Source organism: Drosophila willistoni (assembly GCF_018902025.1).
Source record: "Drosophila willistoni isolate 14030-0811.24 chromosome 2R unlocalized genomic scaffold, UCI_dwil_1.1 Seg200, whole genome shotgun sequence".
In the NCBI taxonomy this organism is placed as follows: domain Eukaryota; kingdom Metazoa; phylum Arthropoda; class Insecta; order Diptera; family Drosophilidae; genus Drosophila; species Drosophila willistoni.
In genome coordinates this window covers 7,781,592-7,795,089 of record NW_025814051.1, presented here as the reverse complement: position 1 = coordinate 7,795,089, position 13,498 = coordinate 7,781,592, and the positions used below count along the sequence as shown (strand labels likewise).

The following is a 13,498-nucleotide window of genomic DNA, read 5'->3' as shown; positions in this document are numbered from 1 at the left end:
GTGTGTGTGTGTGTGTGGATGTGTCTGTGTGTCCAGTTATTGAATTCCACTTGTTTAGCTTGATTTTGTTGTTGTTGTTGCTATTGCTCCTGCTAAGGTTGTTGTTGTTGGCCTGTGTAAACGTTGCGAAAAACTTTTGCGTGTTAACAACATTTTTCAATATAAGTTGGCAAACTTTTCTTCTTTTTTTCTCTCTCTTGCCCGCACACCCACTTTCACACACACACACACATATACACACTCGTCGCTCAGCCAGATATTTGCCAAAGCCAAAAGTAAAAGTCTATGCGGCAGCAAGTCAAGGATGTCAGTCCTGGCCAGGAGTATTTGTCTGTCTCTTCCTCACGTGTATATATGGGTTTGTGTGAGTGTGTTTGTGTGTGTGTGTGTATGTGCGTGTGTGCGGGTTGGCACTGCAAGTGGCAGCTAAGATGATCAAATAAAGAAAAACTCTCAAGGGTATTTTAGTTAAAGAAAATAGAAAAGAAAGTAACGAAATACTTACTCTCTCTCTACCTCTCTTTTTTCATCTCGTCGTATCTTTGGCATCTATCTCTCTCTCATACAGTTGAAACTTTCGCTTGATGAATTGAATTGTTGACAAACGAACGAAGCAGCAAAACAGAAGAAAATTGTGTTTATTCAGTCATGTTACCAGGTTACATGGAGAAGTCTCGTCTAGATTGCCCAAGTATATCTGTCTTACAAGCTGAAAAAGTGTGCCAAAAGGTGGTTAGAAGTCGATTTTGTTGACTCATCGTGTAAATTAATCCAATGTCGAATGAAATATTTGGTTTTTCTTATTCTCGTTTTGCGTTCTTTGCTTTCCATGAATCACTACAAAAAAAAAAAAAAAAAATGGAAAAAGAAAAACCCCGCCAATCGCTGTTAATCAAAGGCAACACCTGAAATCACATTTCAAAGTATATTTCGCAAATGTGATCACTTGTTTTTGAAAATGAAATGAGCTCTACGCATTCTGCGAATTTTTTTTTTTTTTTGGTTGTTGTCTATAAATAATTTACACATAATTTAACACCAAGTTGACATACATGTCTGAATTTTATTTAAATTATTCACCATATTATCAAACGTGTTGCGGAAACAGCCCCCCGTATACAAAACACGTCTAGCTTTAAGTGTGCACGTCGCAACAGCAAAAAAAGAAAACAAAATATAAAAACGGTGGATAGCAGGGGGTATCCACAAAAGGTAGGGGGTTTTGGGGCGTATTGTTTTCGTTTAGATTTCAAGTTATTGCAATAAGCTCATGCATAAAAAATGGCAAGCTATAAATTTGCGAAGCGAAAAAGAGCAACAAGCAAGAAAGGCTAAAGTTTATTACATGCGAATACCCTGCAAAATGAGAAATAAATTCAATATTTAAAATTACTCAAAATTTGGTCAATATGTCATACGAAATTATTGTACCCGATAAGTAGGCAACACAATTCATTCTTAGAAATCATTTCAATAAGTCTATATAAATTTGTACTCAAAAAGTTAGTTGATTGCCTTCAAATCTGAAAGTTTAAGATTACAGATTAATAAAACCTTATAGGTGATAAATTTTTTGAATATTTTTAGAGCTAACTTTACTGTTATACTATTTTCGATTGCTTAATTACGCCAAGATTAAACTTGGTAAATATATCAAAAACTTAAATCATTTAACAAAAGTTTATGTGACAAACAGAAGACCACAAAGAGATGAGTCCTGGTTGAGGTAGAGCATCAAAAAGTTAAATTTAGGCTCATATTTTATATAAAGTCAAGATGAAACATCAAAAAATACTTATCTCTTGGGCAGATTATATATATATCAAGCAAATTTTTCGCTTCCGTTGGATCAGTGGTTGGTTTTTATCTATCCACAAGCCCTGGGACTGTATGTATGGTGGCAGTAGCTAATCATGATTTGCAATTTAATTTGTTTGCATTCGCGTGCGTGGTACACATAAATTGATGGCATCCCAAAACCACGCCCACTTGTGTGTATTATACTATACTACATATCGGCTGCTTAAAGCCGACAAAATAACATAAAACAAAATAGCAATAAATACAGAGAGAGAGAGAGAGAGAGTCGAAAAAAAGTAAAATGAGAAGAATGTTTGTCGGATTCGCAATTATTTGCATATTTGATCACGTATACGCCCCTTTGCAACGCCCACAACTTTGTCATGTCAAATAATTAAATTTCTATGCCTGAATGATTCACTGATTTAATACCAAAAACATACAATGAGAAAGAGATTGATTGAAGGAATTGTGAGTGATAAATATTTTTGTATAAAATACTAAAAATTTAAATATTATCAAAACATTAACACCAGCTAGCAGAATTGAACACTTTATGAATGCATTTCACATTTGAATAAGTTAGAATTGATATGATTGAATTGCATGCACTGGAGCATGGGTTATATATTTAATTCTATTTAGAAATATATTAAAACAAAGCTGATTGTGTGTGTTGGTTATATAATATCAAATTTATTATGTATAATAAACTTTGAAATTAAAACATGCAGAAGATTCTTAAATGAAGCTGAATTTTTTAAAAAGAGATTAACAACCCTTTTGTTTTGTAACAAGAGCAAATATTGACCCACTTTTATTCTAAAATAACAAAGTAAAGTTTCCTTAATCACAATCAAAGTTAGTTTTTCTTTACAAGAGTTAACTACAACAATATATTTCAACAAAAAAAACCGAAAAAATAGTCCACTTAAGCATCATTAATTATCAAAAATAAAACGAAAATTTGCTAGACATTACTCATACGTCCGGTTGGCTGAACTCCCATTTGCAGGTACCGACAAACACACACACACACACGGACATGGACATGGAGAAAACGCCGGCAAAAGTGCAACAAAGCAAACAGCGAGACATTCTGGCAGATGTATATCGATGCAAAGAGGGAGTAGGAAGTCCAACCATTTACCGAATGCTCAAAAAGCAATTTAAAATGATTTACGTTTCGTCCGGCGGTGGGAGAATGGGGAAAAATGAAAGCGGTGGAACTGCGGTGAGAGGAAAAAGCGAAGTTTAGCTGAAACGATTTCTAGTTTGGCAGTTAATTACAATTGGTTCTCGGCTCTCCGCTCTCTAATCGTGAATTAATAAAGTGCCGTCAGTGAAAGATTTATGACACAATTCGCCCCACTCCAACCCATTATCCTGTGTTCCTTTGACTAACTAGTAAGTTAGTGAGGTTTGGGCGCTTTGATGGATCATTTCGCTTGCAATAACGAAATCGTGTTAACTACAATGAAAATTGCCACTCCAATTACCACTTGAGCCAAAAAGGCTTTAAAAAAGGCAATCAAAGTACAGAGGGGAAAAACTGCGCTACCGACAGACAGAGCAAAGAGAGAGAGCGAAAAATGGGAGAAAAACTGAAGAGAGAGAGAAAAGCTAAAAATGCACTAGAGCCCTCTGGCTCTTTGGCACTAAACGGGCTAAAGTATGACGGCTCATTGTTGAGGGTTGCCATACAACTTCACTTCCTTATCGCCAAGCAAGTGCTTTCAAGTGCCAATACAACAACGACAAGGCTGCCAATGAGAACTTCAATTTCGAGCACAGATTCTCACAATGAGGGCTCAGCAATAAAGGCGACAGACGACAGATGAGAGACGAGAGACGACAAAACGGCATATCGCCAAAACGACTCAGCGACAGACGACGCATTTGATTTATCAAAAAAACCAAAAGAAAAGAATAAGGCGGAAAGCATCGAAAAGTGGCAACGGCAAAAGCGCAAATCACTTCCGTGTGAAAAGGCCAAATATAAAGAAAGGAATGGAAAAGAAAGGAAAGGCAACACAAAAAAAAAACCAAGAGAAAAACGGCTGTGAGCGAATGAGTCAGATCAGGTTTCCATTCGAGAGCCACCTCTAACCAGACATGGCTAAGAGCATGTTTATGACTTGGAATTTATTGCCCTTAGATATCCGTTTTAATATGTACAGTGAATATTACCGGAAAATGCTGCGATAAAAGTGCATTGAACATAACAGTTACTCAGAGGGCAATTCCTGTAATTAAAAAAGCTGTAAATTAAGTGATATAATACTCAAAGTCGTCTCATGCATGCGTCATAGATAAATGCGACATAAAAATTAAATCAAATCCACAATAAATTAGTTTATTTTGTTAATGAAACCAAATCATTCAATTTAAGCTTAAAAAATACATTAGACCCCCAAATAATGTTAAAATCGGAAATATTTCACTTCGAGATGACAACAAACTTCTTAACAAATTTGCAAACATTTTTTAGTTTAAATACTTCATTAAATTAAAAACAGATAAATGGATTCGCTGGGAATATGGTAGAATGATAGAATTAAGTTCGACCTTACAGATATATATTCAATAGATCGTTTTATTTCTTAATCAATATTTAAAACAGAGTTCGAACCTTGCCGTGGTTTACTATTTAACCACTGTGTTTTAAACCTAAACTCTTACCAATAAATGGTCTATTCTTTGTCCAAAATTGAATGTTTTGTCATTGACCCTGCCAAGACAGAATGACTATCAAAATATGCAACGAACTTCAAATTGACTACTAACAGGTATCTTGTTTAGGTGGATATCTCATTTGAAGTGCTTGTGTGCTTTGTTTCTTCAAAAGTGGTATTAAAACCATTCAATTAGATTAGTCCCTATAGCCAATTACCACTGTATTGTGCATAGCATTTGCCAATAAGATCGCTTCGTTACCTTCGTTTGCATGCAGAGCCAAAAGCTAAAAACAAAAACAAAATTCAAGAAATTTTTTACTACAAGAAATTTGCTCAATGCTCACGTAGTAGTTCCTTTGCCTTGGCCATGGTTTTTCTTTTGTTGTTTTTGTTCTGGTCTGTGTCTTGTTGTTCTTATTGCAGTTGTTATTGTTGTTGTTGTTGTTTGTTAAATTGTTGTCTGGCACAGGCAGCGAAGCAAAAAAGAACATCACATAAATCTTCATAAGCAAGTTGAAAGGAACACTACCAGCATCCAGCTGGCTCTATGCGGTTGCTTCGTTTGGTTTTTTGGCTAGTTTCTCTCTTACCTGTATATAGCCATTTGGTTTGGTTTGAGTTTCGTTTTGCTTTTGGCTTGCTAATTTTTTGCACGCCTGCTGCTTCTTATTCTTCTTCTCTCTTTCGGCTTGTCGGTAAATAAAGTACAGTGCAAATGGCACACCTCTCGCTCCTGTGCACACACACACACACAATATGCACCATAATTCAACATAAAATAATGCAGAGACCAAAATTTCGTAAAAGAAGTTAACAAATTCTTTAAGTTGCTATTGAGCACTAAGAGAGAGAGAGAGAGATTACCAAGTTTAATATAAGAGAAACTAATTTTGCTAGCCAACGTTAACTTAAAACGAAATAGTTAAATTTTGTTTTAATATTTTAAAATTACGCTTGGACTTAACAAGAATACCAATATCAAAAATTAAAAATTAATTATAATTTTAAGAATTTAGTTAATTCAAACTTAAGATTTGCTGAATGCTCAACAAGATAATTCTTATTGCCATGAAAGTGATGTGACACTTTGTGATTTTTTTTTTGTGAACCAAAAAAACCTTTAAATTACCTTTATCTAGTAATGAAATTAAAGTTCTTCTAAAATACTCTTAAAAGTAAGATGGATTTTGTAAATACCAATTTCAGTTAATTTTGTTATTTTTACACCGACTTCATTAAAAACATTTTAATGCCTCAAACGCCAACATTTATTTTAAAGTACTTTAGATTCAAACTATTGTATTGCATTCAAGGATCAAAATTAAAGTCTTAAATTTTCTCTATTCTCATTTCCACCACTCAGCTTAATAGCTTTATTCACTTATACTTATTTCTTTTTTCTTAGCCTTTCACTTATTCCCTTTGTTAGCTGTTTCATTTAATTGCGCAAAATGTGCACTGAACACTTGGAAATTATGGCCAAAACGTGGAAAATCTACTTTGGTTTTTAAATAGCAATGGGGACACATTAAAAGTCCCAATGAATTAAATTCTATTTTAATAATGAAAAGGAGTCTGTCAGGCGTCACACCCAAACTGAAAATATATATACCTACATACATACATACATATATAGTATTTCTTATATACATGATGGCTTAAATATATAAGCAAAACTAAAAAAATAAACACAAAGCAATGCCAGCAACAATATGGAGTCAAAAAAATAGAGAGAAAGAGAGAAATAGTGAGAGAGAGCGAGAAAAATGCCGAAACTTTTCTTATTTCGCATGAAAAATGCAAAACTTTTTTAATATGCAAAAAGTTAAATTTCATTTAAATCAAGATTGCTGCTACGGATGCTGATGCGCTCGGCTTCCTTGACGATTTGTTGTTGCTGCTGTTTTCATTTTTGCTACCATTTTTTTTGTTTTTTTTTTTTTTTGTATATTTTTGAAAGTGGGCTTTAACTCTTTGTGCAAACTTAGCTTGGTGTATTGCATTTTCTATTGAAGAAAATGTGTGTCAACGGTCCATGAATTTTACCTAGTATCCAGGTGAGTTCACGCCTAGTTATTCAATCAAACGCATTTCTTTGCCAATGTTGACAATGCAATTTCAATAACAACAACAACAACAACTACTATTACTGCAATTTCCAGCAACAATAATATTGCGGCTACTGCGCGCAGAATGCTGCGTTTCACTGTGTGTGTGACCAAGCAAGAGAATGTTTTAATTAAATATCATTTCTTTGTATATTCCACTGTAGAATTTCCCTCTAAAATCGCCAATCAAAGTTGAAATATTTATAGCATACTTTTTCGCGAAATATTTTAAACGAAAGGCAATTTTACATCTGGATATTTGAAGCCGAATAGAATATCATTTTTATGCTCATGCTAAAGAAATTTCTGTCCATTTTTTTTGAAAATTTAAATTATTTAACACTTCAGGTGGAAAATGAAAATCAACCATAGTAAGTTCTTTAAAAACCTGACTCAAAAATGTAAAGATGTAAGACTATTGAATATCAAAACCATTTAGGTAATATTTTTTTTAAATTTTAAGTGTATTAAACAAGTGCCATAAAAAATTCATTAAACATTATTATCGAATAAGGAACTTAGAAAATTAAAAAACATTTCTCTACAAATTAGTTACATACATACATTCGACTTTAGGAACCAAAATAAAAATTTTGAAAATAAGAAGTACCAAGTTTTTGAAGATGATGCTACGATAATTGTCTAAAATTTGTTTTTACTATTGGCCAAAGTCGGCGATTAGAATAGCCCTTCAGTAGGATTTTTTAGAAGATGTCTGATTAATGGAAAAAATTGAACTTAGCGAATTAACGACTGCAATGATTATTTATTATTAGGATTATAAACTTTTCGTTATATTTTTATACTTTAATCGCTGAATTCGTTTTTCAAACCTTTGCATCTAAAATTGGTGCTGCCCTTAATGACGTAAAATTGTGCAGTGAATTTGACTACCCGTATTTTATAAGTATGTACGGATACATATATGTATGTACATATATCGTCGTATATGTATATGTATATGTATATGTATGCCTCCACTTTCACGAATATTAAACTGTCTCTCTCTCTCTCTCTACGTTTTTTATTCGGTAAATTCCAATAAACACACACACATACACACACACACGAGAGCACAAAAATTTGTAACCACAAATGCCAGAAATTCTCTCTCTCACTATTCGCGGGAGCCACTGAAATTCATTTACTGCAACAATCAGCTCTGTTTGCTTCGTTTGTAAAGGGACAACAAACAATTCGCTTATTAAGCAATAATTGGCATGAAATGTTATGGGCAAGAATATCATAGAATAATCTATAGATACACATCACAAATTCTTCCTATTTATTTCTATCTTTTGAATGGAATTTTTAAAATTACATGCACTTTAATTTTTGGTGTAAAAGCAATTACGCGCATCTACTGTTGTAATTAAAATCGATTCTCATCAAGTTTTTACTGGCCAACTCAAAGCATCTTTCCACTCACGCACTCATCGAACATCGGACCGGGTCAGGAAACAATCAGTTTTTGTCTGCCGCCTGCTGTAAAGCGGCAATTTTGATTAGAAATGTGGACCTCACCCACCCACCCACACATATACATACACGCACCGACCATTTAAGCCCACACACTCTTGTTCTGCCAAATTAATCTGCAGTTGCACTTCGAAGACCCATCCTCGCTCGGTTGGTTGTTGAGAGTTCAATTGAAGGGATTGAAGTAGGGGAATCTTACTTTGCATTTAGCCAGCGTTTAGCAGACAATTTTGAAACAGAGTTTTCGACCAACGTAGAGAATCTTTCTCTTTTCATCGAACAAAATTTCATAATTCATTTCGTAACTGAAGTTAAAATCTACGAGAAAACTTAAAGGCATTGAAAGGACTTTAAAGAAAAATTGTATAAAAAAAAGAACAAAAATTCAAAAATAATCTGCCATACATGTAGAAAAGAGTCTAAAAACCACTTAAACACCAAATGGGATGAAAAGAAATGGTAGAATGAAATTTAAGTCGAATTTATTTGAATGTGTTTATTATACGAAAAAATTTCAATTTATATTCAGTAGTTCAGTTTAGATTTTAAATTTCTTTGATCTTTCGCAAATACTTATGGATTACACAAAATCCGTTTCAACAACCTTTTTACTAAACTTATTTTTAAGATGGCATTAAGAACTGATTGCAGTTACTAATAAGAAGTAGTTAACAGGACATTTTGTTTCTCAAAATGACAAATGACTTTAGCCTTTAGAGGTTGAATTTTACTAATGAAAACTAGCATTCAAGTTGGGGTTTTTAAATAGCTTTTGAGTGTACAAGGCATAATCATTTTCAATAAAACAAAAGGCAAATAATGAAATGGAAATTAGAAATCAAAGCACATTTAAGAAGCACCTTAACAAACTTACAATAAGGCTTTAAAATCATATTAAAAATTAGCCCATTACCTTTTTAAACTCTTTTTGTTATTTTATTTACTTAATATTTTTCTGAAATCTTTTATTAAATTAACTCATCCAACATGTCCACAACTCTTGATTGATGCCACAATTCATTCATTTGCCTGCTCTCCTTGCATTTTTATTTTTTCCAGTTTCTTTTTTTGTTTTTTGCTTGGAGTAAATAAACTGCAACTCTTGTGCCTTGTGCTTAATTATGCTGCTCGAAGAGAGGGCACGTGGTAAAAGTGAGAAGCGGGGACGTTGGGGGCTTGATGGAAAACAGAAATTGCATTTTATTTGTTGACTTTTTGTTTGATTTCCACAATGTCTCTGCGCACTATGGGAATCTTTTGTTGTTTCGTTTATTTTTGGATGCATTGTGTCAACAATTCCAATTCAATTGAATTAAATTTTACGCCATTTCTCGAGCAGGAGACCAGAATTGGTCCTGGACCAGGAGACTCTGGCAAAGAGAGAGCGCAGTGCAGTGGTGCATGGCTCTGCTTGTCATTGTCCACCTTGTGTAATCTGTTTGCCAATATTAAAATATTCATTCACCTTAATTGTCAACGGACGGTACGGAACTGGTTAGCTGGTCATGGCCCTGATGCCGGTTTCCAAACTGTTCTCTAGGCCTGGTCTCAGATCGCCCACACAACCGCGCCAAAATCTCTTCATATACAAACCTATACCAACCCAAACACACACTCACACATACACATAGCCATACACATTTATCCACAGACACACATGCAGATAATAACTTGATCTCTGTTGAGTTGTCAGCAGAAAAGTTTTTCACAATTTTTTTACTTTTCTGTTTTTTGTACTGTTTACTCTACCTTTTCCTTGTCGATGGGCATATTTGCTATGCGGCTAACTAACGTTTGAATGTTACCAAAAGATGGATAGAATTTATTGTATTGCCCATATTAAGATTAATCAAGGTTTTCATACCGTGATGACAATTTTTGCTTTGGATAGATATTTACCAGCTTACATAATTAAAATTTTTTAAGTAAAATTGAAGACAACCTTAAAATAAGTAAAGTGTATCTCTCATACTTTATTTTTTTTAACTCCAAATATTGTATTAGTTAATTCAGCCTCATATATTGATAGGGGAATATATATATATATATATAAATAGTTAGAAACCGTTTTTTTTTTTAAATAAAGTCCATAAACTTGCAATTTGAAATCTTATTTTCACGAATTTTTCATTGCGTTAAATTAGAAATGAAATCAATTTTAAGTTACAATAGTAAGGATAATGTTCAAAACCTGCCCAAACAAAAATATATCTTTCTATCTTTTTAACAGTTTTTTTTTGTATCATTTATGTTTTCTAGAATTAATCAAATTTTTGAGTAAGATCTTCTCCCTGCTGATTTGTTAGGGTTGGCTAAGCGGAGTTAAGAGACCGTGTTTCACATTATTCTACCTCGCTTTTGAGAGATAAATGTTTTAAGAGTCTTTACCTCCTAGATCTACAGGGTATTATGCAAGTCCTTCTTTATATAGCCAAATTGCATTTACTTTTGTTCATTTTTATGTTACGTGTGCGAAAATTTTGCGTTGGTTTACCCACAGTCACCCAAAACACCCATACACAGATATACGCAGACTCATATACACACAGACATACACACACACACACACACACACACACACTACACACACTCATGCTGTTCTTTTTATTTATCTGCTTTCGTTGTGCTTTTTACGGGTTCAAAAGGGTGTTCCGAAGAAACGGAATGGGATACAGAGTCCAGAGTCCAAGCCAAGCACAACAATTGTAATCACTGGGAATCAGCATGTTTCACATACCAACACGAAAATCTGTCGAACATAAAAAGCAAAAATGTTGTCTGACCACCCCCTCCCCCAACCATCATAAAATAAAACTGTGTAAGGTGCAAGCCGTACGAGAACGGGAAATGAGAACCAAGACCGATCCGGGTCCGGGACTTGGTCCAGGGGGCATCGCACACAAAATGCTGCGCTGTTCAAAATGCGAATGGATCCAAACGAGGGGCCATGCCTATACGCGTTGTACCTTTGCGTTTGCATATAAAAATTCAATTTGCTTTTCAATATTTGTCTCTTTTCTTTTGCGTTTTCCCTTCCATTGTCCACCATCCGTTTTTCTTTCTGTGCAATGGCCATTTAAATTTCATGTCGAGTTGTTGTAATTAATGATTTTTATGTATGACAATAAAAAGCGCCAATTGTTTTGGGTACGAGGCGGTCCATGGTCCATGACGGGCGAGAGGACAAAGGTTTTCGCCAATTAACAAAATTTCAATAGTTATTACCCATTTGCTTGATTACAGAAACGATGCAAAGTTATTCTGTAAAAAAATATATCTTGTATTTGATGATCGTCAAGGTCAGATCATTTTTGATCAACATGTTAAAAATTAATAAAATGAATTCATGAACATTATCATAAATTAGGAAACAAATCAATCCCTTTTCAAACATAAAATTATCAGTCTAGTTAACACTCTTTCGATAATGATTTCTTTTTTTGAGCCATGTAAATTTTTGTGCCAATTCCAACTGATTAATTAGTTTCGGAAATTTTCAAGAATTTGCTTTCTCGATGGTTAAATTAACCGAATACCACATAAATCAAATTGTGCTTCCTTTTTGGTATTGCACGAACCCTCATTAATTTCCATTATAATCAAATCTAAATCAACTCTCACACGATTTACTCTTTCCAAAAAAAGATATAGACATTTATATGTATAAGTATATATCGAGCCAAATAAATATAAATTGTCTAACATTAGGACCAACACAATTGAATGAAACGACAGTGCAATAAACTCATCCTCTTGACAAAGTTCTTCGTTTTTGGAGTTCGAGTTGAACTTGCCGCAGAATAAATAAACAAGCCGCGCTGACTAATTAACGGGCATTAGTCAACACTGGGCGCCGAATAAATTGACTGAAAAGGAGATAGCGATTTGGGAAAGAGGAATCGAGGATGGGGCTGGCTGTGTGGCCAAAGGAACTGTAATTCAATTCGAGGTCAGGCGATTATGAATGATGCGTAAACAAATTCACAATTACGACAATTGCTCATACGACGATGGCGATGTCAATGTCGATGACGATGACGACAACTGGACGGCCACGCCCACAATGCTAACGGTTGTAATTTGGCTGAAATTCAATTATGTGTCCCAAAGACAAGGCAACGAAGCGTGGCAGAGCCCGACTATGATTCTAACCGTGGTAGTGGCTCTTGCTTGTCCTTTTCGGCCACGTTGCATGTAATCAAACAGTTTGCGTAGCAATTTTCGATTATCGTTTGACTGATTTCGTGTTAAATCAATTAAGACATTGCAAATGCACGGAACCTGGCCGTGGACGTGTGCGGTCGGCAGGTCGGTCGGATGGTCTCTTGCCATATTCCGTGCCATGTGCCTATTTATCTAATGTCTTGTCCGCACACACACACAAACACATATAGAAAGAGGGGTAAAAGTGAGACATCCTGATAACGGCGCAGGGGACAACTCAATTGTCTTGGCCTGGCTTATTGATTAGGTTAGGAGTTTTCGTCGTAGCAAAAATATATATTTTTATATTCCATCCTTGCCTTTGATTAAAGTCTTTGCACAATTTTTCAATTTATGAGTAAATCTTTTGCACAGCTGCCAACTGCAGAACTTGTGAGGCCAGAGCCAAGTGAAAAGTTTGTCTCAAAAAATGAAAGAAGAAACTTTTTGGCTTTGCTTCATTTTGTAGCCGCATAAACACTTTGGAAATAGACCAAAAACTTTGTACGGGCCACAAAACGTAAATGGCCGTTAACAAGCCCCATCTTTTCCAACCTCCCCATCTTCCCTTTATCGGAGGGAAAAATTGCAACTGAAAATTGAAATTGAATATTTGTTTCGCTGTGGCCAAACCGAAAGTTATCACTGACAAAAAATGTACCTTAAATTAAATAATATTCAACAAAATGAACAAATTTTCATGAAGATATTTGCGGAATTTTTTACTTTTAAAGAAAATTTTAGCGATTAAATTTATATGCATATAATGTAATTTTCATTATTTTTTTTTTAAGTACAAACTTAAAATAAAGTTATACTGAATATTAAACTCTATTTACATATAAATGACAATAATTAGAAAAATTCTTTTTTGGGTTTTCTTAAACTTGTTCCACCCCAACAAAAAGTTAAGTGTACCCTTAAATCAGTTATATCTAAACTCTCGTTCTCCACTTTCTCAATGGATTGGAATGGGTCTTAGGTCAAGATTTATATTACCTTTTTGTTTGCTCGGCTTTTGTTTGGTCTGCTTATATACCCAATGGCATGTCAATAAGCCATTCGATGTGACGTTCGCTTAATTTCGGAAATATCGCCTGAATGATTTTCGTGTTAAATTAATTAAATCCCAAATGCGTGTCCGGCAAACATTTGAGCTGGCCAACAACCCAAGATAGAAGCTCCATAGAAATCAAATTGTGCCATAAATCTGCTATGAAACGTGGATAA

The 13,498-nt window shown here is 34.4% G+C and overlaps 1 long non-coding RNA gene across 2 annotated transcripts; it reads right to left on the bottom strand.

Annotated features, from left to right (window-relative positions):
- Positions 1-7,842: 7,842 nt before the first annotated feature.
- LOC124460403 lies at positions 7,843-8,377 on the bottom strand. Of its 2 annotated transcripts, none has more exons than XR_006954318.1 (2): positions 8,135-8,377; positions 7,843-8,071 (listed from the first exon to the last, which is right to left on the bottom strand). It is a non-coding gene; the product is annotated as an uncharacterized LOC124460403 (long non-coding RNA). The 2 variants fall into 2 exon arrangements; XR_006954317.1 differs by having other exon boundaries at positions 7,843-8,068.
- Positions 8,378-13,498: the final 5,121 nt, after the last annotated feature.